At 38.5% G+C, this 25,684-nt stretch overlaps 1 protein-coding gene and 1 long non-coding RNA gene across 8 annotated transcripts in view; one reads left to right on the top strand and one right to left on the bottom strand.

Annotated features, from left to right (window-relative positions):
• Positions 1–13,949, bottom strand: part of LOC103279834 (uncharacterized) — a 47,711-nt gene extending 33,762 nt beyond the window's left edge. Inside the window, exons 1-2 of one of the 2 annotated variants that reach the window (XR_001730673.2) lie at positions 13,520–13,949; positions 12,735–12,780 (exon numbers count right to left, since the gene is read on the bottom strand). This is a non-coding gene — a long non-coding RNA (uncharacterized LOC103279834). Of the gene's footprint in view, positions 1–12,734; positions 12,943–13,519 lie in introns of those variants that run through there. The other variant, XR_010004980.1, reaches the window with a different exon arrangement.
• Positions 1–25,684, top strand: part of esr1 (estrogen receptor 1) — a 267,379-nt gene that overhangs the window by 213,092 nt on the left and 28,603 nt on the right. The gene's annotated exons all lie outside the window — the stretch shown is intronic.

Raw genomic sequence — 25,684 nt, 5'->3', positions numbered from 1 at the left:
TTAGTCTTGAACTGTGAAGATTCTCATCAGACCAGGATTGTCTTTCTCAGGATATTCTGACATTTTTAGAAATTTATTTTCCAACCTTTTCCAAAATATTTTAAAATTTTCTTCATGTGCCTAGAGCTGTGCATATGTGTAGAAACATTTTGTCTTGTCTGATAGTCTTGATAGTCTTGTCTGATAGTCATGACAACAAAATGCCAGGACCTCTCTTGTAGACATTTAGGAAGAAACAGAGTCATTTGGCTGCATTGAATTAACTAAAGAAAAGTTAGGATGTAAATGTAACTAACTGGCATTAGTAATCATATGATGACATCAACTCAGTAAGGTCACGACATGTAAAATGTGCAAACATATGACATTAAAACATAAGGCATTGCTCTTTTCCTGTCTGTTAACCTTGTTTTTCGATTAAGAGGAGAGGATGGTGTGAGGAAAGATTGGAAGGTTGGGAAGGTGGAAGAGAGATGAACTGGAAATAATTGAAAGTTTGTGGTCAATGGCCATTTATATTGCTACGCAAGTGAAGGTGTAACTGCTGATGTAGTTAAGACGACCATAGAGAAACGTTGGGGCACTGGGAGAAATGTGTGTACAAATGCAAGGAATTTACTTTGGCTTAGATAAGTGAGTTCAAGCACAATTACTACTTTCTGTCAACATTCTCCAGTTTCTGAGGTTATAAAGCATTGAGTTAATGACAAACTTGCAGAAGTAAGCTGTTTCAGTTCACATCAATATAAATTGCTAGATAAATAGGCAGCACACTCAAATAATAATATCACTAATAATAATTTTATTTTTGTCCCCCGCCTCTATCTCCCCGGGGGGACTCAGGGAGGCTTACATGGGGCAAACTCTTTTCTACTATTCATATTGTCTCTAGAAAGCTGGCGCAAACTCCTAAAACCACTTTCTGCTAGAGATAGATATCAGTATATTCGAAGGCATGTTTCTGACTCTTATCCCTCTAATAAAAAAGGACTCTCTCCCAAATTTCATTAGATTATTATTCACATATTTTGTGGTGACACCCAGCCTTCCAAATGATGTGTCACAACACAATGTATAAGTGTGTTGAGTGAACATAACAAGAAACATCTTGGTCTATGTGAAATAGGCAATAAATCATATATTTTTAAAAATATAAATGAAAGGTTTTCATAAGACATGTTATTACAATTTATGTTGTGTCTGTATTTCTTATAAGGGTTGGTTTGGTTTAACCTCCAGTGTCATAGTAAAACTGGATTACTGTGTTGTGAAATTATGCATGCCTAAAAAGTTTGTCACCAACATGAAATGTTTGATAAGCTCCCATCTAGAGCAATGTGGGAGATTAAAAATTGTCAGTAGAGTTGTAAATCATTGCTTTAATTTGTACTCGCACATGATAAGGAAATGTTTTAAAGCTTCTCACAACTGGCCATGATCAGAGAGTTTTTACACATTTTCAAAGGCAGTTTAAGAGTTTGAGTGAATGAGGATTTTTTTTGTATGTGAAAATCTTTTTTTACAAAGGCTTCCTTTTTGCACGACAGCCATTGTTTTTGCACAAAAATATGTTTTTCACAAAAGCTGTATATTTTGTGCATAACCTAGTGATACAGCAAATCCAAAAGAATTGTGGTCTTTGCCGTCTTGGGAGAGAGAAATCATGAAGTGACTGAGGACCTTTTCAATGGGATTCTTGATGTCTTGAGATATTCATTTGCAATGAGGATGATGATAAAGTGTGTGAACTATGTTGCTTTTGCTATAACTTGCAATGGTGGGGTGTGGGAAGAAACTTGAGGAGGGAAAGAAACCATACTATTTCTACTGCTAATGTGGAATCCTACCCATGAGAAACTCTTCAGGAATTTCTACTTCCTGCTGAAACATTTAGTGACACGGTCTCCCCAATTTCTCTGCCCACTTACAGGATGGAGAATTTTGAGAGAGGAATTTGCTTGCAACTCTGATATGCATTCTTTCCCATTTCTGCTCTTCTGAGCAATTCATAACAATTTTCCCTCTTGGGTCAATATCTGTAGCTATAGGAATGTGTGACATTTTGAAATATGGGGGATTCCTTTGCACAGCATCTAGTCCCTGTGATGCTTCATGGTTCTAAAAATAATCATTATTCTAATAAGTGGTATAACCATCTATGTTTTGCCCAGGCATTAGGCTTACAGCCAAGTTCTGCAGGAATAATTTGGCAAAGGATGTGAACAACAAGCCAATTGTGTGTGTGTGTGTGTGGGGGGGGGGGGATACTGAAACACTAGTATGAAATAAGAAGGAAGAAGGCAAAGACTTATATAAGATGACAAAAAATGAATGTGATGAGCTACTGCCTATGTTGACTTGGGCTTCTGAGAGCTGTAGTCCCAAAAATAACCCTTTCAAACACTATTTCTTTGTTGAGACTCTGCAATACTTCATCTACAGGACAAATGACAGAGAAACCAGCAATGAGATTGTGTGAGGTCATGAGTTCCCCTAAATATTTACAAGTGGGAGAGGAAGAAGACAAAGAGGAACTATAGTACTATTTCAGAGGAAAACTAATATTGAATGCCATGTCCACTCTCTGGGCCTCAACTTGTTGACATGTTAGTTAGTGGTTCATTTCCTGTATGGTCATGGGAAAAATATGCCTTATTAAAATGTTTATATAATTGGGTAGAAAGCAGTGTAATGAGAGTATAAGACATATTCACTTCTTTTAAATTGAGGTAAGACATTTGTTTGGGTGAAAGAAGTAAGGAGTTACATACAGAACTTTATAGTTGAATAAGGATATTTCTTTGAATGAGTCAACAACAAGATAATTATCCAGTAGATATTTTCTCCTTTTCAGTCAGCCAAAGATGCTCAGAATAGCAGGATGCAAAGTTTTGTCACTGTTTAGATTTTAGGCTTTGTAGCACATTTTATATTTCCTGTATCTCACAACAGTCCATTAGTTTGAATATAAAAATGTTTTCTTGCTGGGCTTTAACAAATCCCAGTAAACAGGGCTTTATTAGAGCCCTATTTACTGGGATAGATATTTTACAGGTACGTTCCCAATGCTCTGATACAGCCATGCTACAATTTATGTAGTTAGACAGTCATATCCATTCTTTCAGAGCCCTCTAATCTTGGTCTGTAGTCTAAACATATACAAACATGAATCTATAGAATAATGTACTATACATTTAATCACAACAGCAGACTGTGTAATGTGGCTTTTGATCTAAAAGGGCTAGACTGTTCCTTGGAGCTGATTACTCGGATCACAAAACTCCTTTGTCTGAGTTATCTTCATATCTTTTATTTCCAGGCACACTGTGACCTATAAGCAATGGCGGACTGGCAAGGGTGTCAACTTGCCTGATGGCAAGTGGGCCCCTTTAAACATAAGTTTTAGTGATCTTTTAGTTACTTGGAAATATAATAAAAGTTCCAGTATTATCACTGTATGCTACTAAAATTATGTCGTATTACAATTTTAATAAAAATAATAAAAGTAATTTTTCTCAGAATTAAATTAGCTGTGGGTGGACCCCTTTTGTTCTTTGGCAACCAATAGTTTTAGACCCAATCCATCACTATCTATAAGGTCCCATACAGCTTAATCTTAGGCTATCTGAAATACTTCATTGATCCATGTATGCCTGCCAGTTAGAGACAACTGCATGAAAAACCTTTTTCTGAATCCCACGATTCTCATGGGCACATCTAGTAAGAATCCAAGAGAGCTTTCTTGGTTCCAGTTTGCAGAATTCCTTCTGAATGAGATTTGGTTGCTTCTCTGTGCAAGTAGACAAATATGTCTTTTATTCAGGAAGGCTTTCAGCTATTTATTCCTTTTGTTGTAATAAATAAGCAGAATTGTGTGTCAGAAAGAAGTCACCTTCAGATGATGTGATGTGAATTAGATGTGTCAGAGAACTGCTACTTACCCTGTTTCCCCTAAAATAAGACATCCCCAAAAAATAAGACCTAGTAGAGGTTTTGCTGAATTGCTAAATATAAGGCCTACCCCGAAAGTAAGACTTAGTAAAGCTTCTGTTTGGAAGCATGCCCAATGAACAGAACACCAGAGCATGCAGGATCGGTAAATGTAAGTACCATAGAGTGTTGTACATGGAAATATTGGTAGTAACAAGAAATTCTTGATAGGATTCACAGTTTGTCTGGTTATGCTGGTTTGTGATAAAAACTACTGTACGATATATAATAAATGTTCATTTTTTTGTTCAACAATAAATGTGAATTCTTCTTCATGGAAAAATAAGACATCCCCTGAAAATAAGACCTAGCACATCTTTGGGAGCAAAAATTAATATAAGACACTGTCTTATTTTCAGGGAAACACGGTAGGTCTAGCCAAAGGTCTAGCAGCATCCGGTCTCCGATTTCCAACTAAACAGGGGCAGATGATGCTCTCACAGATCAGTGAGGAGGTCCTTGGGCCAGATTTTAAGAAGAAGCCCTGTGGAGGTAAAAATTAGTAACATCAATTGGCTCCGTAGAGATTATCATAGCCATGATCGCTCTTCAGTCCTTTTAATAACATTTGAGGACACTTTACTACCTGTAGAGATCATGGCACATAAACCTCAATTAAACATCTGGGGCATTTATATTAAAAGAGTGGCTAGAGACCGAATTATTCGCCCCCTTATCCCAGGACTCAAATTAGGCACTCCAAGCACTGGGAATGTAAGCTGTCCCAAAAGCCCACCAGGTCCATCACAGGAAGTCTCTGTGAGAGATTCTGTTAGTCCAATACAGGCCTCAACTCCCTTACAAGAAAAGACTCCTCCCATTCTATGGTTATCATCATCAAATAGCTCCCCTCCACTTACTTCAAACATTCGAAATGACATCTCTCAGCAATCAACACACAAATTTTCCCCGCCAGCTTCTCTTTTTAGTAACACCCTTACTGGTTCGTTAGAATCAGAGAGCTGACTAACCTCCTCAGACCTTACACCTGCTAGTCCCATCCATGGGGAGGGGGGAGAGTTTCAGAGCCCGGGGAACACTATCGGGGTTGTGTGGGATAGGAGAGGGCGCAATCAGTTCTATCAACCCATGGAGAAGTGCACGAAAGTCCTTGCGGCCCTGAGGAGAGATAGGTCAGATAGCCTACATGACGGTCCCCCTGGACTCAAGGTCCTTCTGTTAAATGCCAGATCCGTAAATGGTAAAACAACGGCCATCCAGGATTTAATCCTGGATGAAAAAGCGGATCTGGCATGCATCACCGAAACCTGGTTGAATGAGTTGGGAGGGGTCAACCTCACCCAGCTGTGCCCTCCAGGTTTCGGGGTGCACCAGCAGGCCAGGTCTGGGGGTCGGGAGGTGGGGTTGCGGTGGTCTATCGAGATTCCATCTCTCTGACCAGATGCCCCGTTCTACAATCTTCTGGGTTTGATTGTGTCTATCTGAGAGTTGGAAACCGGAACAGGTTGGGGATTCTGCTTGTGTACCGACCACCTTGCGACACAGCAGTCTCACTGCCTGAGCTCGCCAAGGTGGTCTCCACCTTGGTGTTGGAGCCTCAGCACCTTGTGGTGTTGGGAGACTTCAATATCCATGCGGAGTCCATCCTTTCTGGTGCACCACAGGATTTCATGATTGCCATGATGGCCATGGGCCTGTCCTAAATGATTTCTGAACCAACTAATCAGGCAGGACACATGTTAGACCTAGTTTTTGTTGTGGACAGAGGAAAAATCAGTGTGGAAGAGCAAAATATTCTTCCATTGTCATGGACTGATCATCATCTGGTCAGTTTTAGATTAACCACAGCTCAAACCCTCTGCAGGGGTGGTGGACCGATTAAGATGGCCTGCCCCAGGAGACTTATGGATCCAAATGGATTCCTGATGTCTCTTGGGGATTTTCCCGTCATGGCGGCTGGTGATCCTGTCAAAGTCTTGGTTGTTCTCTATAACACCAAGATGGCCAGGGTAGTAGACACGATCGCCCTTGAATGTCCCCTATCATCTCGCAGAGTCAGGTCAGCTCCTTGGTTTTCTGAGGAGCTGGCTGTGATGAAGCGGACGAGACAGAGACTGGAGTGCATCTGGCGCAGATCTCAGGACGTATCCGACCGAGCACGGGCTAAAGCCTCTCTTAGAACCTACTCCACAGCATTGCGGGCAGCCAGGAAAGTTTTCTTGACTGCCTGCATTGTGTCTGCAACAAACAGACCAGCTGAGTTGTTTCGGGTGGTGGGAGAGCTCCTCCACCCTTGTGATGGGGGGGGGGCTGCCCTTTGCCACCTGACAATTTGATGTGGCGAGTTCGCCCATCACTTTGCAGACAAAGTCGCTTGGATACTCTCTGACTTAGACACAAGCCTTAACGCAGTATCTGTGGAGGTGACCGAGGCACCTGCTTGTCCAGTGTTAATGGATTCATTTCAGATTGTTCACCCTGATGATGTCGAGGGGATCCTTGGAGCTGTGAGAGCGACCACATGCTCTTCAGACCCTTGCCCATCTTGGCTAATAAAACTTGCCAGTGGGGGGGTTTGGCAAATTGGTTCATGGGGATAATAAACACCTCACTGGATCAGGGACTTTTTCCATCTACCTTAAAGCAGGCATTGGTTAAACCGATCCTGAAAAAGGCGTCCCTTGACCCGTCGGTTCTTAACAACTACCGGTCAATTTTGAACCTTCCCTTTTTGGGCAAGGTTGTGGAGCGGTTGGTCACCTCACAGTTCCAGGGGTTCCTGATAGAGACCGACTATCTGGATCCATCACAGTCTGGGTTCAGACCCGGTCATGGTACGGAGACAGCTTTGGTTGCCTTGGTGGATGAGCTCCACAGAGAACTTGGCAGGGGGAGTGTTACCCTGTTCATTCTCTTGGACATCTCAGCGGCTTTCAATACCATCGACCATGGTAACCTTCTGGGACGGCTCTCCAGAATGGGTATTGGGGACGTTGCTTTGCAATGGCTCCGCTCCTTCCCGGAGGGCCGTTCCCAGTTGCTGAAGCTGGGAGAGTCCTGCTCGGACCTGTGGGGTCCCGCAAGGTTCTATTCTGTCTCCCATGCTTTTTAACATCTACATGAAGTTGCTGGGAGAGGTCATCCGGAGTTTTGGAGTTGGGTGCCATCTCTGTGCAGATGACACTCAACTCTACTACTCCTTTCCACCAAACTCCAAGGAAGCCCCTCAGATCCTTGACCGGTGCCTGGCTGCTGTGATGGACTGGATGAGGGTGAATAAGCTGAAACTTAATCCTGACAAGACAGAGGTCCTCCAGGTCAGTCGTGCGGCCGATAGTGCGGCATAGAGTGGCAACCTGCGCTTGATGTGGTCGCACTCCCCCTTAAGATGCAGGTCCGCAGCTTGGGGGTCCTCCTGGACTCATCGCTGACACTTGATGCTCCAGTGTCGGCGGTGGCCAGGAGGGCTTTCGCACAGTTAAAGCTTGTGCGCCAGCTGCAACCGTACCTCGTGAAGTCTGACTTGTCCATGGTGGTCCACGCCTTAGTCACCTTCAGGTTGGATTACTGCAATGCACTCTATGTGGGGCTGCCCTTGAAGACGGTTCGGAAACTTCAGTTGGTTCAGAGATCAGCAGCCAGATTAATAACAGGAGCTAGTTACAGAGAACGGTCAACTCCTTTGTTTAAACAGCTCCACTGGCTACCAATAAGTTTCCGGGCCCAATTCAAGGAGCCTTAAATGGTTCAGGACCTGACTATCTCTGTGATCGCCTCCTCTCCTACGAACCAACACGAACCCTAAGATCATCTGGGGAGGCGCTTCTCTCTCTCCCGCCTTTGTCTCAAATGCAGCTAGTGGGGACGAGGGAGAGGGCCTTCTCAGCAGTGGTCCCCCGGCTCTGGAACTCTCTCCCTAAGGAGATCAGGTTAGCTCCTTCCCTGCCCATTTTCTGCCGAGAATTGAAAACATGGTTGTTCCAGAGCACGTTTGAATGAATAGGCCAAACAGAGCTGTCATCAGAATATTTCTTTATGTTTTAAAAGCATATGGCACTTTATCACTGTTACTCATTTCCATGATACAGCACTTTATGAAACCTGTCCCTGCTGGTTTGCTTTTAATTACTCTGATTTTATCTGCTTGGATTTTAATGTATTGTCCATTATTTTATTTTGTGTATCGTTGGAATGTTTTAAGTTTTTATCAATTATGTTGTGTTGTTGTTTCGGGCTTGTCCCTGTTGTGAGCCGCCCCGAGTCCCTTCGGGGAGATGGGGCGGGATATAAAAATAAAGTTTATTATTTATTATGATTAGCAGCAGCGAGTGCCTGGGGCAAACAGGGCATTTGGGGAGCCTTCCTTTGCAAAGAAATAAAGAAAAAGTTGTGGGGAAAGAGAGAGAGAGAGAGAGAGAGAAAGAGAAAGAGAGAAAGAGAAAGGGCCAGGCCAAAGTAACACGAGCATAAGGTGATGCTTAATCAGGGTGAAGGGGCTGGACTTTAGACATGCCTGATCTAAACTGAAGATCATACAACCATGGAATATTTTTCCCCTTGGTTCCATTTGTCATAATCAGTGGCAGAAATGTTGTTGTTTTCTCAGCAATCATCTTTCTGTTTCCATGTTTCAACAAATGATTAAACTACCAGTTTGTTTTGCTTCCCTGTGGATTTGGCTCTAAATAAATTTTGAGTATCTTGTGTTATGGCGTTTATGCTGTGCACGCAGCTGAGTGGATGTAATCATGTCACAGTAATGAGAGGACAAGGAGAGATGCTTTTCCAATCTTGTCACCTTGCATCCCCATCACTTTCCCTCCAGGGATTCCAGAACGTTTTGAATGGGATTTTCCTGCTTCTTGGCTGGGGGTTGGACTGGATGGCCCATGAGGTCTCTTCCAACTCTATGATTCTATGATTCTATGTCTGTGTTAAGGGAAAAAGGGCTCAATTGAAACATAAAGAGCGTCTTCCTTGAACCACCTCCTTGTGAAATATTGCACTTAAATTATTTGATGCTAAAGAAATACTTTCTGAAGGAAAGGTTTTTACATTTTTATAAAAATTTCATCAACATGGTACTTAAATCCATTTTCTATAGACAAAATAATATTTAAACCATGCCCTTTTATTGAACCAAATAGGTTTAAATGGATTCGGCTTTCACTGAGAAATGCAAGGAAATGAAAACAGTTCTAATATGGAGAAATGGAATGAAGGACATCTGCTTCTACATCTTGGTGTAACGCTACCTATCTATTTTTTCCCCATGCATAAGCTGGTGGAATGCTTCTAACTGAGCTATAAGAGGATGTCAAAATGGTTGCAGGTGCTTCTGCCAAAGGCTAATTCTATTTTATAATGACCTAGAAGAAAATCCACATGGTAAATGCTGAAGGTAGACTTCATTTATTTAGTACAGCACAATATGTTCTCTGCAGATACATCTATTTGTAGATGAATCAATGTTATACTCAAACTCATTTTAAATTTGAGAGATTATTTTTCTTAGACTTTGAATGATACAATTCTTTGCTATCCCTGATGTGATAGCAGATGGCTGCAGTGATCATGATTCAAAATGGGGATGGGGACCTTAAAGACATCTTTTCATAGTTCCCCCAATATTGCTTTTTTCTCCAAAATAATCAGTGCTTCTTTAATTGAGGAATCATATTTTCAGATGTCTAAAATACTGAGTTTTACCTCATTTTCATTAAATGATCATATATTTAAATGAAGTGTTTCTTTGCTGTATCTCATGGAATCTTAGTATGGTGATATATTGGACAGGCAGAAGCCTTTTCCAGGATTGGAGGCGGTATCGTGAAAAAAACAAAAAAAACCAGCAGGTCAGTTGAGGGTACGAGGATAGAGTTGTGTATGTAGAGAACTGTGTGGTTCTATCACATTTTCTTTAGGTTGTATTTTGGCAATGTAATCCCAGTCTTGATTTTACAAAGACACTCAAACTTCTCTAGTTTCTGCTTCTTTTTCTTTCTTTGACAGCATAAAATATTCCTGTAATGACATATGATTTGGTTGCTCTTCTGCTTCATTTTTTGATTCTAGATCAAATTTGTCCACTACGTCTGTTTCCTGCTTTTGAAGTCCACTCCCTTATGATTATCGTTATGTCTTCTTTTGCCAAGTGACACAAAATATTTTGATTTTCTCATCGTCTGCCTCTAAAATTCATGCATAAACTTAGAGTATGGTTACATTGTTCCTTTTTCCCATGAAGGTTTATTGATTAATTTTGTCAGACTTTGCATTGTAAATGTTATTGCTTCTGCTACATCTTTCCTGTTTGCTTGCCTTCTGCCCTAGGAGACTGATGTCCCATCACAACTGTATTTCATATCCCTTTTTAAAAATTATCTCAACTGGGGATTTTCAGTTGAAAGAAATTCGAAAAGTAGCTAGTACCACTGCAGTTTTTTTAAAAAAGAATTTCTTCACCAGTGTTAACTTTTACTAATGCGGTTGCTCCAGAGCTTCCGTTCCAGAGCTCATTCACCATTCTAGCAATTGGTTCTCTTCTGCTAATGAGACCATTATTCCCTGAATAGGATGAATATATCTGAAGGCCCATTTACGTGGGTCAAATGAGACAGGGTCCAGTGTTAAACTCAGAGGATGCCCCAGGACTTCCTCAAATTCAGGAACTCACCCTCAGTTTGGCCACATATAAACAGTTGGACCAATTTTGATTCTGAATCGGCTATAGTTGTTTACATGGTGTTCTTGCTTTCCTTATACTCAAGTAATCTGGGCACAAGGCATGCCACTTATTGTCTCCATCATATCCTGAGCTTAGTGGTGATCACCAAGTATGAGATCACATGTTCTGACACTGGCCAGACTGTCAGAATGATTGTAGAAGTGGGAGAAAAGGGGTGAAACGTCCCCTCTCCTGCATTTCTTTGGCACTCTGGCCAGTATCCATATGTAAAGGAGTTTTGGCCTGGGTGCTCTCCAGTAAGCCAAGAATATGATAGGACAGCAAGGGGGATATCATTGGGCCTTGCAGATTCCTTACCACCATGGGTCCAGCTTAGTGCTACATACCTGGTATGCAGACTTCCCTGGTGATGATCTAGAGTGTGCCACTCCAGATCAGTTCTGGTGTATGTGAGCGGTGTAGATCGGCCCCTAGTCTGGTGTCTGCACTTTGAATGGTCTGCCTTGGGTGATTCTTCTAGGAGTTTAAGCTCTTGCTAGAGTGAAACCTCCTGCACATATTATGTTCTTCCTTCCTGACATACCTAAACCTTCTTGCTTTAATGTATACACCCAAGGAAGGGCCTACCCATTTCAAGAACTGTTTTAGGATGTTTAGATCTTTACAGTTTAGGTCTTGGATATAGATGCTAGCTCTGCGGGTTTTTTTTAATGCTTTGACTAGATTATCTCAATTTTAATGTTCATATTTATACAACTTGCTGTCTATTTTAAGCTTTTATTGTTTAATTTGAAGGAGAGTTCAGTAGCTCCTGTCTTTTTTGAGGAAGTAAACTGACTGATAAGTGCATACTAATAGGATGAAAGCATTCAGTCAAAGATTGCTTTATTACCTGCTACCAAAACAAGCACTTCATAGCCAGCAGTATTTCTCTGTCAGGGACCTGTGAGGAGCCTTGCTGTCTAGTAATTGTATCACTTAATTATGAGATAAAAACATTGTGTACTTTGAAGAAGCACCTGAACACTTGTAGTCCTGCTGAACGCCCACTCAAGGAAAACAACAAAAGATAGTCTTTGAAAACCTGCATTCATACTGATTAACACAGAAATGTGAAAATGGTTTAAAATAGAAAAGCATTTGTATAATATACTGAATACCATATTTATTCTTGTCAAACTGTGCAAGTGTTGCGATTCTAAATATCTTGACAAATAGCGGGATATTTAGAGGATGTGTAAAAGAGATGACATCTATGAAAAATGCCAGCAATGATGAAATGAGCAATGAAAATGGTTGTCGTCTCATTTCCATCTGCCCAAAATGTTGTATCAACTTCATATATAAACTGGTTCAGATGTAAACATATCTAGAGAACAAGTGAAGCTGTTGTTCGGCTCATGGACTCTACATTAAAGCACACATAAGTTGCTTGAATAACAACAGAAACCATTGAATTACAATCAAGAATTTGTTAGAAGTACAGAAATGTGGCTCAAAAGTATATGAAAAATATTGTTGGCAAAATCACATATATTTATGTATCATTTTCTTTCCCATCTTACCTCAAAATGACCGACTATTGGACAACATTTGTTGCCAGTTATAGCTCGAAATAGCTACTCTGGGATATTTTAAAACATTGGGGAACATGTAATAACTCTCATTTCTGCTTCCTTCAACACAGTTGCTGGTGGTGTGCTTTTGCGTCTACATCTACTTCTGACTCCTTTCCTTTTGCTTGGCAACATCATGCTTTTCAGCCTTTTTTATAGGTCTTATTGATGGCGAGTAACAGAAGCTTTTGTAATATAGTGGCAATGGGTAAGGAAATTATTTAAATGTTATAGTGTGATTTCTTTATTCAAGAGGGAATATGCACACCATGCTTTGGATTTAAACCTGGCTACAATTTTATTATAATAAAGCACATCCTTGTTGTCCTGCACAAGCTACAAATTTAGAAAATCTATTTTCATTAATTGTTTAAGATACAAGTAACAAAAAATTCAGTTTAGAACCTAACTAAAATTAAGAAACAATTATGAAAACACCGAATCACAAAATGTTTAGTTAGCATTGTTTCCTCCCTTACCTTCCCATAGATGTCCAACAGTGTGCTCTTGTACTTCTTTCCACTGCTGAAACAGACAAAAAACATGTCTTTGTTATTACTTAAAAATTAAAAAAAACAAGAGAATAGTACAAGTAAAAATGATCTGAAGCAACTAGAGAATGTTTTTATTCAGTTTATATCTCTCTTCTGACTAATGATGCCTTTGTGCCTTGACTTTAAATGTACAAATTAAGCAAAGAAACAACTTAATCATTAAAGCAATTCTAACACTGAAATAAAATAAAAGCCTTGTTAAACATATTGACCGTATTGATGGAATTTGACCAGTTTTTACTGAAGTCACAATTTTGACTAGTAGAGAAACCCCTAGAAATGACCATTAAAATAAAAGCCATAAAGCAATGCAGAAACTTGGGAGGGGGTTATAACTATAATTATAAATATTACTGCAATTTCCTTTTAAAAGGTTCACCTCTTTATTTACAGTATACAATAGCAAATGTAAAATGACCTTTTAAGATAATTGACACCAGATGTTAGATTTTCTGATCGCATCTCCCCTAATGCATGCTGCAAGCTAATTAGGCTTAAAGGGATAAATCTATAAATTATGTCTCTCTTTCAGGAAGAGAGACATTTACACAGAAAGAAACAATCTGAAGCAAATAGGTAACATAATGTAGTCTATTACATCCATTTATTTTCTGCAACATAGGCTGTACCTCAACAAACAGGTATACTTAAAACTAATGACAGTGCTTGACTTCTGGTCAGTTGCTGCAGAAATATTATCTGCTTCTTACCTTGTGTAATTGCTGTAGTTGGGTTATGTTTGGTTCTTCCTTTTTAATAAAAGTACTGAGTCTCACTTGCTGCTAAATCAGAGAAAGAGGCTAATTTGACATTTCGTGCAGTTGCTCAAATCTGGTCAAGTACTTATCCCAAGGACAGGAATCATAATGGCCCTCAAGAAATATATGGAAGTACAGCTTCTAAAAGTTTTAACCAGTGCAGCCAATGGTTAGGATGCTGGGCATTGCAGTTCAACAATACCTTGGGGGCTGCAGAATCTGAATTAGATGTGACTAATCCTAAATTGTTTCTGGGAACATGCACTTTCTGCATGGACCAAAGAGTTCTCACACTGTGGCTCTCAACAACACTCAACCTGTGTCCCTGTGCCTTTAAATCTAGGTTTGAGGTTTAAAACAAAAGTTCTACAATGGGAAGTTGTTGTTGCTCTTTATCTTTCTCCTTTGCTCTTACTTCTCTGCAACCAACTTATAAAGGATCAGGAAGAGATGATCCAGTCAATCAGAAATAATTCATCAATCCAGGTATAGTCTCAGTCATCATCATCAACACCATATTGCTAATATGCTTCATTTCTTGGTGCTTCTTTTAAAAGCCATGAAACAAACTTTAAGAACTTTGATTAAAATTACTAATGTGTTCATCAGTCACAATGGAGCTAAAAAATAAAGTAACATCCAACATATCTCAAAGATTTATTGCCAAGCCTTTAATGGATAAAAACATGACAAGAGGCCAGGAAACATGAAAGCGTGGTCAAGATGCCAAAAGGTATTAAGGAAGGACACACAAGTTAGTAAAATCTGTATCAGTTTGTTTTCCTGAGGCTACAGGAAAGAACAAGATTTTCCTTCACCTCTCCCTGCTTAATTACTTGAGTGCAAGTTGTATTGGCACTTTTGAACTCAGGATCTGTGCTGCCCTATATCCCAGGATCTGATTCTAGATTATCTACTTTGGACTGCATTATATAAGTCTACACTGCCAGATAATAAACAGATAATATGGGATCACATCCTGGCATACAGAGCAGTGTGTAAGGAATCTGAGTTTGCAGCAATTAAAGCAAGCTGAGGGCAAAGGAGGAGATTAGGAGAAGAGAGAAACTGGGACAGAGAATTACTACCTTGTCACACATACTGTTGGAATCGCCGCGGATTCCCATAAATTCCAGCGATCCCATCAGTGCCCACTCAGGAGATATGGGGACATATCACTCCATGCCTCGCACTGTTCTGGCTTCCTCCCTCCCTTATCACATGGGAGGAAGCGTCTGCCAGCAAGCTTGCCCCATTGAGGGCAGTGAAACATGGGAAGCCTCCCATGTTGCTGCCGGCAGCATTTTTTTGGTGTTGTCTCTGGTTCTGCTGCAGTTTTGCCCCAGAGCCGTGGAAATACATCTCCCATGTGTAGTGGGAGCTGGTGGGCTGCGTGGCAAAGCTGTGGCACAACTGGAGTTGCCGCCAAAATATGCCATGTATAATGAGGTTGTATTTAGGACTGTACCTGCAAAATCAGGACAGATGGAGGATACGAAGACATTAAGAACCAGAACCTCAGTTTCATTTCTACTGAGCGGAGACTGTCCCCCTATCTCCCAAGCAATATACAGGACAGGCAAGGGTCAACCTATAGGAAGATTTGTAACATCTCCACTGATCATTTAGTACAGTTTCAAGGTGATGTGAAACTGCGACAGCTACAAAATGCATACTGCCAACATGTGCTGCAGCATAAATCAAGGCCAGTAAAGCACATTAATCAAAGTCAATGGAAAGTCTGAGTTAAGCCCCTTAATGTACATCAACAACCTCCAAATGTAAACCATATCACGTATCAATATTGCTCCACAGAATGCAAAGCATATTGTCAATAAACACCTTGGCTGGCATGCTTTGTCAATGTCAGACTGAAGGAGTGCAGGCTTCCAAAGCCCAAAAACCAGCACAAGGGTATGACTGAGTAGCAGGGGCCAATTGATCCCCTGAGAAGGGCATTTGATTTCCTCCATTCTTAAGTGCCACTTTCCCCATTTTTTTACCTCCTGTGCCTCCAGTGAGCTGGTCTGTATCATGGCTGGAAATGGGAAAAAAACTCTGTAGTTCCATGTCAATTTAATCACCTATACAGCAAAACAGATTCTTCTTGAACTGATTCCAAACTGCCCTAAGTAGTCAGTGTAAATGAGGCCTTCAAAGGTAATCCAGAACCAAGACAACAAGGGACATCTGTTAAATGTTAGCTATAAGTTCAAGTTATCTGACTTTGCGGGGTCTGAGACAATGTGAGATAGTTTTAATTTTAGCTTTCAACTCTTTGGACATTTTAAATTGTAATATTTTCCTGGATCTTGAAAATAATGCTTATAACCACAGTGTTCTGAAAACACATAACTGGGAGCCATGTCCTTCAGAAGGATTACCAGATTGAATTCCAGCATAGTTTTTCTGTTTTCCTCACTCTCATAATTGCAATCTGTTAGGCAAAGTAACTCTTTAGGTTTTTAATATTTCCCTAGCCTTGTCTCTCTGTCTTTTCCCTACTTTCCCTTCCATGTAGTCAGAATGGTAGCAAGATAATATCATGGAACAAGGTTGAGTTATTTGATGAAAAGATTCATTACGCTTAGAAAAATTCAAGGAAACAAACTCTACTTACTAGATGTTAACAAAACCAAATGTATCTATTTTAAACTATCTATTTTGAAAATAGCAAAACTTCAGTTACAATATATTTCTCATATATATTTCATTTGCCTGATCTCTCTCAAATGTATAGAAGAAACCATGTACAGTATTTACTTGGTGCCACCTTTATGGGGTATGAAACAGTAGAAACAGACAAAGCAAGTAACCAATACATTTTATTTCAGAAAAAATTGGATTAATTTAACTTGACTTGGTGTGCATGTACCCTTTTAACTGCCATGGCCCAATAGTATGGAACAATGGGTACTGCTGTTTGGTGAATCACTGACACTCTTTGGTAGAGAACGCTAAATACCTTGCAAAACTACAACTCTTATGATTCCATAGCATAGTGTTAAAGTGATGTCAAACTGCATTTATTCTACAGTATAGATGTGCCCCGGGGATGTGGGAACAAAAAGTCTTTGATAATTCTTGAAGCTCCCAGGAAATACTTTGGGATGAAGAAAACATATGGCTCCTCAAAATAAAAATGGTTTCTACAGGAAATAATATGGCATTTCCTAGACTTTTCCCATCTGGAAAATGAATGATTTTTCATCAAATGAATTAAAATTTATTTCCTGATAAAGACAAAACAAAAGGAAATCAGTGATTTTTGAGAAAATTGGAAAAGAAAAATATTGTTCATATTGGCAAATTAGGATTTTAAAAAGAGGTCAGCATTTGTAAACTTGGTGCACTTGAGACAGTTTTTATCGGGTTTCTGCAGAATCTGGCATAACTGTTGACTTTATCATATAAATCAGTCTTCCTGAAGTCTGGCACTTTTCTAGATACATTCTTGACATTGGCTGTGCTGGATGAGGTTCAAAAGAAATGCAACCCAAACCATTTGGACAGCTTCACATTGCAAGGCTTGTGTAGATCATCAGTGCGAGGTTTCAAGTCCTTAGGACAACTGAATCCGTTTTAAGAAACCACAGAATTCTGAAGTCTACAATACCACAACTTTTTGTGTGATCCACTTTAACTAAGGCTGGATCTCCAGATCCCTATATCCCAGGATTTGATCCCAGATTATCTGCTTATCCCAGTTTATCAGGCAGTATAGACTCATATAATCCAGTTCTCGGTGTAGATCCAGCCTAAAGTTTAAATTCTATTTCCTTTGCAAGTAATGCAAGTCTGTGGCATTGTGAGTGAGAACTCCTTTATGATCTATTAGAACTCACACAAAGGGATTATTCATTCCCAGGTTGAAAAATGAGTACATTAAAAATAGACATATCCCATCAGGAAGAATAATAGACCAGTGAGGATTTTCTTCTGGTACTTGGCATCATAAAGGGTTGTGAAGAAATTATTCTACAAAAAAAAACATGTGGCTCTTTTGTATAAAACATGGTTTTCTGCATGTGTGTGTGTGTGTGTGTGTGTGTGTGTGTGTGTGTGCAACTTTATTATGGTTTATGGACCCACAGCTGTTAACTGAATAACATAAAAATGGGTTTTCTGCACAGAAAACATTATTTTTTGCATGTAATTTGTACAAGAAAACCACAAGTACTCTTTTTTCCTTATATTAATTTAGTATAATTAAGAGTTGTACTTTAAAATCTTATAGATTATGACTAAATTAATTACACTCTGACACACGCATATCCCACATACTCTCTGCAATAATTTGGGGCATTGACTATGGAGAGAATGATATGGATGAATAGGAAGACTATTCGCATGGAAAGATGGAACAGAAAAGGATTTACATTGTTAAGTCAATTATCTGAATCTTTTGGGATCCCCCCCCCAACACACACACACACCTCCACTCCCTTCAATTACCTGCTTCCTTGTACTTCAGGTAACAATTTAAGTCTTTCTTTAGTCCTTGGTCAGGTGCAACAGCCCATCTCAAAGAATGTTTGCTTTTCTTTTGTGGTAAAAACATCGACTCATAAACATGCATGTTCTTTTTCTTCCTATAAAGTACCAGAATAAAGTACCATGGATGAAAGCTTTGCTTTTGTTGATAACATCAAGCTGTATTTCTCATTTTCTCTGCTAGTGCAATTCACAAAATAATATACACATAATAAAACTGTCAGCAAACTTTTATCTCTCAAACAACCAACAGCTGGCTGAAGATCTCCTCACAAAACTGAAGTGATTATTGCTCAGACGGCAGAAGATATAGTTGCAAAACCCCTTTTCCTTGAGTTTTATTGCAATCATACAGGCTTTTCTTAGTCATTTTTGAAATCCTTTTTTTGAGTGCTTAGGAAGTACTCTTGATTGAAAATACGCCTTTTCACCCTTTTCATTATGATACCTGGGGGAAAGGGCTTCTAGGTCTTCACAATATCTCATAAGAATTACCATCTCCTTTGCCATCTCCATGTGTCAGCAACTTGTAAAATGTCATTTTTGGTATGTCAGTTTCTACTGTCTTAGAGTCAAACTATTTTGTGAGGCTCAAGAGTGTCTTAGTACTTTGCAGCGAGAAACGCCACAGCAGAAACAATAAAGTCTTCGTTGTGCATACGATTCATCCGTATGCATGTTTATGTCAGTTCTTTGCATTAGGGGCCAAAGTCAGTAGTAGAAGTAAAGCCGCAGTGCAAATAAGAACCTTATATTTGTCTACCCCCAAATGAACTCTTCTTGAATAGACAAGCTAGAAAATGATTATCCACAATTGTGGCGATTCCATTTTCAGGGGTAGTTTTTGTATATTTTATAAAATTACTTTAAAACTATTTGAATGGAAAAAAATCATGGCTGGAAAAAGGCTGCTGTTATATAATCTAGCTTTGGATCATTTGCATAGATTCTTGCCAGCCTGGACCAAAACATGAAATGCAACCATAATTTGTGAATACCAAATGTTTGGCACTTTAGCAAGGAAAATATAAACAGTGCTTGAACAGCAAATGGGTTAGTAAAATGAGCGGTTGGTACCAGCTGTCCTTGCTTGGCTATTGTTTTCATAAACATAGGCTACATTGTCGTAAGAGGACTGTGGATGCTATTATATTACTTTAATATTTCAAATAATTTCTGTATTTAGACTTTTTAAAATAACATTTGAGCTGTGGAGTTGTAAAGAAAATATATTCAGATAACTTAATACTGTATTTTGAACTTTGTGCATTTGTTTACTGAACAAAGTAAACTTGTTGGCCCTCTCGTCTATGGACATGCATCCTATTACATTTCTGAATTACTGTTGAGGCCACTTTGTAGGGTTTTCCTTTCCATGTGAAATCAAGAAACCTTTTTTTTACAGTTGTCAGAGTCTGTACTGTAACTTTTTAAAACAGGAAGAAACAGGATTTGAGGCAATACATTTAGGCTAATATTTGTAATTCTACCTGACCAGGAGATTTTCAGTTTAGATAATTTCACAATGGCTACACTTTGATAATAATTGTATCCATTACACTTGCTCAGATGAAAAGATAAAAAATATAGCTCTGTACTGAATTGTATTTAAACAAAACCTTTCATTTGTAATCCTGATTTTATTTCAGTTCTTTTAACACTGGATTTGAGGTCACTTTTTAAAACCAGTAGATAAAGTATATTAGAATTCTTGTCATTGGCCTGTTTGGCAAAGATATCATATTCTTTATATCCGTTATATTTTGTGTTTTAAAATAGTGATTACTGCAAATTCTAAGGCTGACAGAAGATAGCTTTAATGATGTGTAACTCACATGCTTTGTAAAGCAAATCTGTCTGATTTTTTGCCCATTACTTCAGAATTTGTCTTGTATGTTCTACAAATGGTTTTCAAGTTTACACCTATACATTTATTCATAGTGAAACACTGCAAAATTCAGTAGAGTCTCACTTATCCAACCTTCACTTATCCAATGTTCTGTATTATCCAATGCAGTCTGCCTTTTAGTAGCCAACTTTTTGTAGCCAATGTTTTCAATACATTGCGATGTTTTGGTGCTTAATTTGTAAATACAGTAATTTCTACATAATGTTACCGTGTATTGAACTGCTTTTTCTGTCAATTTGTTGTAAAACATGATGTTTTGTTGCTTAATTTGTAAAATTATAATGTAATTTGATGTTTAATAGGCTTTTCCTTAATCCCTCTGTGTTATCCAACATTTTCACTTATCCAACATTCTGCAAGCCCGTTTATGTTGGATAAGCGAGAGACTACTGTATAAATGAGAGAATTCAATTCCACTGTGTCAAATGCTTTTTGAAGTCTAAGGGAAGCATACTTCTTTGTAATGCTACCTTTAATTATATTCATGTCCCCATACATTTCATTATTACAATTTATGTGACTGTATCTCTTATAAGGGGTTGGTTTAACCCTTAGTTTGCTAGTAAAATGGAAGTACTGTGATGCGATATGATGCATGTCTAAAATGTGCATCACCAAATGTTTGGGAAACTCTGACCTAAGATATAATGCTGCAAAGGACATCAGGGTATTTTATGTTTACAAAGAATATTGGGGAATATGCTGCACTGTAAAATGGAGAAGAGGGGAAGATGGAGAACGAGGGAAGATAAATGCTGAACCAGAGGAGATGTAAATGGAACAATAGCTATCATGCTGTCAGTCTCTGCCCACCAATCTGGATAATAAGCAAAATAAAGTCTCTGGAATTCAATAACCCTTTTAAAATACTCATTTCTCATCTGAATCAGTCTTGGTTAATTAAATAAACCAATTAGTGTACATACAGTTAACATTATCTTGGATCTTAGGGTGCATCTACAGCGTAGAATTGATGCAGTTTCAATTTAATTTCGATTTTTCTATGGAATCATGGGACTTATAGTTTTACAAGGTCTTTTGCTTCTCTATCAAAGGAGTCGGTGCCTTACCAAACTACAACTCCCAGGATTCCATAGCATTGAACCATGGCAGTGATGTCAAACTGTAGTCTTTCTATAGTGTAGGATGCATCCTTAGTTTGAAGAACCTAATCCAGAATTAAATTGTATAAATATTACGAGACAAAACAATATGGTGCTTATGACAGCATATTATAATCATTAATTTATTCTAAACTGTTTTCTTTCCCCTTTAATTCCTCTGTTTAAGCAATTCATGCTTAATTATAATTATAAATTTAATTATTTTCTAAAAATACCAGAAATCAGCTCCCTTGATTATAGTCATAACATTTTTAGCATAGTGATCACTATATTATTTTGAATTTAAATTCAATGAATCAGTTCATTTGTTTTAATTAAGCTCCTTGACTCGATTGATTAATCAGTATCCCTTATACAAAATGCTTGAGAAGACAAGTGCTTTGTATTTCAAATTTTGTTGGAATTCAGTGGACTTGTAATTTATATACATACATAATGGGATATATTGGAATTTAAACAAAAATCTAAATGCAACATTTATTTATGTTTCATGTATACCTTACATACCTAGCCTTTATGCAATATTTTTAATTATTTACTGCATGAAAAATGTTAGTTTATCTCAAACCAATAGAAAGCAAAGATGTCACTGTCTCAATCACTCATGTGGACAATTCCAGATTTTGGAGTATTTTGGAATTTCAGATAAGGGATGCTCAACCTGCATTTGCCTTCTCAATATATGGATGATCATTTTAGTGAGTTATTACTTCTAAGTTGTGTTTATACAGATATTTTAGTAATCTATGCATTTATTTAGTGTGCCTCTATATGTCATTTTTACAAATAGAATATTTGCTCTAAATAGGATTTTAAATTGTTTTCTTTAATCTTTCAATTATTGTAATTTTTTGTACATATTATTACTTTGATTGGCAATGCCAAAAATAAATTACTTTGTTATTTAATTTTATTTCCAACATACTTATTTCCAACATTTAGATCCCGTCCTTCTCACCCGAAGGGACTCAGGGCAGCTTACAACAATTGGCAGAAATTCAATGCCTACACATAGTTAAAAATCACAAACAGTACATACAATCAATTAAAACTATTAAAATACAATATAAAAAAATTAAAATATATGATTAGATCCATTTGTCCAAGAAACCTCATGCTTTAGCCATAAATTGGTCCATGTCATCTTTGTCATTTATTCATTAAAAGCCTGAGCACATAACCATGTTTTTAGAGCTCTTCTGAAGCCCAGGAGGGTTTCCATGTGTCACCTCAAATTCCATAGTTTTGCCCTCCAAACCCACCCTAAATTTATACATGAAGTGGACTTATACATGAGTATGTATGGTAATTGCATTTTATAAGTAAGGTATTGACCGTTTTTTGCTTTGAGCCCTTTGCTTAGTAGATTCTTCAAATTCTTTCTGTTTCATCCAGTCATAATTTATTCTCCCAGGCATATTACATTAAGAACTCTATATTTCAATTAGACATATTACCTTCAGAAATCCTTGTATCTTAAAAACTGAAAAAGGTGAAAGAATATACCTAGCAGATTTGATAATTGTGTGTGTGTGTATTAAAATTGCATGGTTGCCAACAATATAGTTACCTTCCCAGCTCCAACAAAAGAGCAGTTCCCATTCCAAGCAGAAGAACACAACGTTCTCAGCTCCAAACAGAATATACAGTTCTCAGATTTAACCAGAACACATTTTTAAACTTATGTGTAATTAGTTGTAAGACATCTTGACCAATCAACTGCTTGCTTTGCAATTAATAGCAATTAGTCAAAAATTTCAATGACTGGTTAATATCATCACCAGCTTCTATTAGATGTCTGTATGGAGTGTTCTTGATTGGTCTGTCTCCTAATTCATATACAGGTATATTCTGCTTTTTATCGTATTAAGTTTCAAATATAGACAAATTATATAAGAATATATATCCATCCACCCCTACCAATCAACCAAATTACAGCATTTACTCACTGCTTTCATGTAAAAATGATACCTTCATATTGGGATATTCTGTATAGAAGAGTAAACCAGTGCGCAATGCAATTCCCCAATGAATGAAATTGTTTTACCATTTTTAATACAAATCCCTTCGCATTTCCTATATTCAAATACTCAGCAAGTTGTAGCCACAAAACAACAAGGAAAACATAAACAATAAAACATGTTTTGCATATATTATTAGCAAATGTAAGGTAATCATAATGTGTGTAAGGACTCTTAACATTTTTATATAAAGGAATTCTAGCAAAACACTCCAAAGGGCTAGATGCTCATCTTCCCAAATAAGAAAAATGCTGAATAATGAGGGGAAAGGGAAATAAATGTATATAAAAGAGAAGTGATAGAGCTTACACGCACAGTGTGTACATATGTGCCTTCAAGTCACCTGTAAATGTATGGTGATGCCATGAATTCCCTTTTTGGTTTTCTTGGAAAAGGAATCCTAAGAAGTCTCTGAAATATAGCCCACAGCACCTGGTATTCATTTATAATCCCCCATCTAAGTACTAACTAGCCCACTCAAAGCTTGATCCTCCTTAGCTTCCAGGATCAGATGGAATATGATGCCTTTAAGGTATTTTAGCCCTACACATGCACTAGACATGCACATTAATTGGGTGGTTGGGAAATTTATTTGGCTTACATTTTAATGTGAAATGATGTAAACTGTACAGATCAAATTTTTCATCTGATTGAGCATATCGAGGAAGGCTATGAGAAAGGCTACATTAGGGGAATAGTTTTTGTTGACCTTATGGCAGCTTATGACACAATGCAACATAGAAAAATGCTTCATAAAGTCTACTGTATTACCCGGGACTTTGACTTTACAAAAACTGTCCAGACCCTCCTGGAAAACCGTAGCTTCTATGTGGAATTTCGGGGCAGGAAAAGTAGATGGGGAGGCAAAGGAATAGTTTATCCCAAGGCAGCGTTCTTGCACCAACCTTGTTTAACATCTTCACGAACGATCAGCCACAACCACCACTCAGAAAGAGCTTTATATATGCTGATGACTTTGGCCTAACAACACAAGCAAAAGATTTGGAAACAGTTGAAAACCAACTCAATAATGTCTTAAAAGATCTCTCCAGCTACTACAAAGATAACCACCTGAAGCCTAACCCTGCCAAGACACAAGTATGTGCTTTCCACCTACGTAACTGTGAAGCCAACAGGAAACTGAAAGTTACTTGGGAAGGCCAAGAGCTTGAACACTGTTTCCATCCTAAATATCTTGGTGTCACCTTAGATCGAACACTAACATATAGGAAACACCGCATGAACACCAAGCACAAAGTAGCTGCATGCAATAACATCCTGTGGAAACTTACTGGCAGTGCATGGGGTGCAGACCCACAATTAATAAGAACATCAGCCCTGGCCTTGTCTTATTCAACTGCTGAGTACGCCTGTCCTGTCTGACACAAGTCTGCCCATGTGAAGCAGGTGGACATACCGGTAGCACTGAATGAAACATGCAGAATAATCACAGGATGCCTTAAACCTACACCTGTTGATAAAGTCTACAAGTTAGCTGGCATTGCCCCCCCCCCCCCCCAAACGATGTGTGATGGGAAGTTGCTGCTAACTGTGAGAGAAATAAGGTCAAAGATTGAGAAAGCCATCCACTGCATGACTATCAGCCTCCTCCCAGTAGACACAAATCAAGGAAAAGCTTCATGAGAACCACTACTCCTCTTTATGTTTCTCCAGCAACAGCAAGAGTATCCCTCTGGGCAGCTAAACCAGGCAATTCCAACTGGATGGCCCCCCATAAGGGTCTATCTCCAGGGACAAACCAAGAATGGGCAACTTGGAAGTCCCTGAACAGACTCAGAAGCAGAATAGGCAGATCAAAAGACAACCTGGCAAGATGACACTACCTGGAGGAATCTTCCACCTTGTGTGACTGTGGAGCAGAACAAACAACTCCACGTATATATGCTTGCCCACAAAGTCCTGCCTCATGTATGGAGGAGGAGTTGTTTAAAGCTACGGACAATGCATCGCTGTTGCCCGCTTCTGGTCTTTTTTTAAAAAGAAATATTTTTATTAGTGCTTTCCTAAGATTGTGATACACAGATATAGTGATATAGAAACAGACATGACTACACATAGACCAGCAACATATAACAAACCTCATGGCAACCCCAGTGAGAGAAGAAAAGATTAAAAGAAGGAAAAAAAGGAAAAAGAAAAACATTAAATGAAATAAAATAAAATGGCATAAAATAACATTTGAAAGTATGCACAAACACAACTATGTGTGTGTGTGTGTGTATCACATGATAAACAGAGACAAAAACCCCTGCCCACTTGTGTGAACATAAAAAAGAACTGACTTCCATCTGATGCCTGATATCTTTACAATTTGTGCCTACATTAATTAATCATCTTGTACGGATTAGCCCAGTCTCTTTCTCTCCCTCTCTTTGGGTTTTGTATATAGTTTTTTTAAAAAAAATCAGTAGCTTAACATTCACACTATTTAGATCATTCTTAATTTGTTGTTGAAGGCTTTCATGGCCGGGATCACAGGGTTGTTGTATGTCTTTCGGGCTGTGTGGCCATGTTCCAGAAGCATTCTCTCCTGACGTTTCACCCACAT

Source organism: Anolis carolinensis, chromosome 1, assembly GCF_035594765.1.
Source record: "Anolis carolinensis isolate JA03-04 chromosome 1, rAnoCar3.1.pri, whole genome shotgun sequence".
Classification (NCBI taxonomy): Eukaryota; Metazoa; Chordata; class Lepidosauria; order Squamata; family Dactyloidae; genus Anolis; species Anolis carolinensis.
Note: the sequence above shows the minus strand (reverse complement) of the source record. Positions and strands in the feature narration are given on the sequence as shown.